Source organism: Odontomachus brunneus, unplaced genomic scaffold, assembly GCF_010583005.1.
Source record: "Odontomachus brunneus isolate Ranch 3 - 2012 unplaced genomic scaffold, Obru_v1 Obru_scaffold_144, whole genome shotgun sequence".
In the NCBI taxonomy this organism is placed as follows: domain Eukaryota; kingdom Metazoa; phylum Arthropoda; class Insecta; order Hymenoptera; family Formicidae; genus Odontomachus; species Odontomachus brunneus.
This window is the reverse complement of record NW_022639594.1, coordinates 541,350-543,677: the sequence shown is the minus strand read 5'-3', so window position 1 is coordinate 543,677 and position 2,328 is coordinate 541,350. Positions and strand designations below refer to the sequence as shown.

Below are 2,328 nucleotides of genomic sequence, written 5' to 3'. Positions count from 1 at the left end.
TACCAGGGATGCATGGAGGACTGGGTCAAGCGTTGGCACATGTGTGTTGCTTCAGATGGATCATATTTTGAAGGAGATAAAATAAATTTGCCTGAAATTTAACTCTATTTTGTTTTATTTAAAAATTCCCGGTACTTTCTGATCATAGGGTATACATACATTATATTGGATATGCCATTCGTATTTAAAGACAGTAAGAATGTCCAAGGAAAGGTACATGTTCAAATAGACAATCGGTATTTTCATATCGTATGGACAAGTACGCGAATTGCGAAACATTCAACACCTACAAAAGAAGCAAAGTCACCTCTCTCGTTATGTTAGGGTGATAATAGATTCCTCTTTATAAGCCTACATATAAGAGTGGTAAATAGCTATTTACGACATCAAGTAGTCTGTGCAGTATTATACCTCGAGATTCTCGATTCGTCCTCGAGCTCACTAGAACTTCCGTAGAACTTATGTAGCGTAGAATTCAAAATTTCACAAGAAATGTGCGTCTCCTGATCGCAGACAAGAACTTACCAAAGTTCGAGTTTGTTGCGAGTGAAATCAGCTCGCGTTATCGTTGCAGCTAGGTCGACCACGCCACGGTAAGTCACTCTAGCGCAAGAAACGACGACGATAAGCGCTCGTTAATTATCGACGAAAGTGTCGAGAGTGTTTTAAATATACACGCACACACGCTCTCGGTCGCGGAACTTAATTCGCCGGATCTCCGCGTCGTTTAAACGGCCGGCGAAACGTCCGATCGCGAATCCGAAAGAGAGGAGTATTCCTTCCGCGGGCTCTCATCGTTTTCCCGCCGGGTATTTCCGCAGTATCGATTCGACGACGGCGGATCGAGAACGGCCGCGGAACACGAGGAACGAGCGCGCAGGGGTTGCGTGTGCACGAGTGGAGCGGAAGCGCTTGTGGAGGCAAATGCTCAGGCCGCAAGCAGGGAAAAAGCGCGCGCGCGCGCGTCGGACACATACAATACGCGATGTACGTATGTATTCGTTACCGTGAAACGAGTTAAGCGTTCCCGATCTCTATTTGCGTTTCGACGGGAACACGCTGTTTGTCTTCAATCCGCGTGGTTCGAAAAATATCGAGGAGGTCGGCGCGACGCGAGCCCGCACACAAGGCTTAATAGCACCGACCGATCTGCGTGCATCCCGGACGCGCGCTTCAAAACACGCCTGCAGCAGAGAGACAAGGGAACAACGCGCGACCTGTTGTCGATTACGCGACTAATTGAGCGAACTTTCCGCCGCGTCATTAAAAATCTCACAGTCGCGGAGGAACGTGCGCGAGGCGGTGCTGGGCGCTGAACGATTAAAGGGTTTCTCAACTGACAAGGGAACCTAGGCAATCCGAAAATTCTGAAAATTCTGAAACATTGTGTGCAAGTAGAGTAGTACATCCATAACATAAAACTATTTTTTGTTTCTGCTAAATTTCGATTTAAGTGGGTGAAATCACCTCTCGAAAAAACATGACATTTTTATTTTTAGAGAATATTTCCTAAAATACAAGACATATGAAAAAATATGTTTATATAAAAGTGATAGAATATTTTATACTCTTTGCAACGGTATATTCAAATTTTGCAAAAATGAAAAATTTTTGAACCCCCCTTTGCCCATTGGTTTCGAGGGGTGGTTTCACCCCCTTAAATCGAAATTTAGCAGAAACAAAAAATAGTTTTATATTATGAATGTACTTTACTTGCACACAATGTTTCAGAATTTTTTGAATTTTCGGGTTGCCTATGTTTCCTTGTGAGGCAGCCGGCGGATCAATCATCAAAACTGATCGACCGTCATATATGCAATCACGAGTAATTTCATCGATTGATGAAATCAATGGCTGCTGATCAGTGTGCAATCGGCCGCGTCGAAGTTTGATTAGCAATTGATTTCATCAATCGACGAGGTTATAAGGGATTTTACGTATAACGATGGATTAATGTGGATTATCGTGCGGTCAGAGAAAATTTTCGCCAGGATGCGTCTATCCCGTGAAATCCAACCCATCTCATGCTCATAACGAACATGTCCGTGGAAAGTAAATCCTCCCGTAATCGTAGCGTAAACAGATGGTGGAGAGGAGAGAGAGAGATCGCGCGAAGGGTGTCGTGTAATTTTAGGGCGCGTTTATTTGTAAGGGAGGGTGAAGATGTGGAACGCGGAAAGGAATTTTGGTCGGTCGACGGCGCCGCGACACCCAACGAGCAGTGATGTACGTTTAATAACGCGAAAGGGTGAGAGAGAGAGAGAGAGAGAGAGAGAGAGAGAGAGAAAGAGAGAGAGAGAGAGAGAGAGAAAGAGAGAGAGAGAGAGA

The 2,328-nt window shown here is 44.7% G+C and overlaps 2 protein-coding genes across 11 annotated transcripts in view; one reads left to right on the top strand and one right to left on the bottom strand.

The window, feature by feature from the left end:
- Positions 1–2,328, bottom strand: part of LOC116850399 (nephrin-like) — a 539,959-nt gene that overhangs the window by 298,244 nt on the left and 239,387 nt on the right. The window lies entirely within an intron of this gene.
- Positions 1–2,328, top strand: part of LOC116850400 (glucose dehydrogenase [FAD, quinone]-like) — a 174,698-nt gene that overhangs the window by 73,308 nt on the left and 99,062 nt on the right. The window lies entirely within an intron of this gene.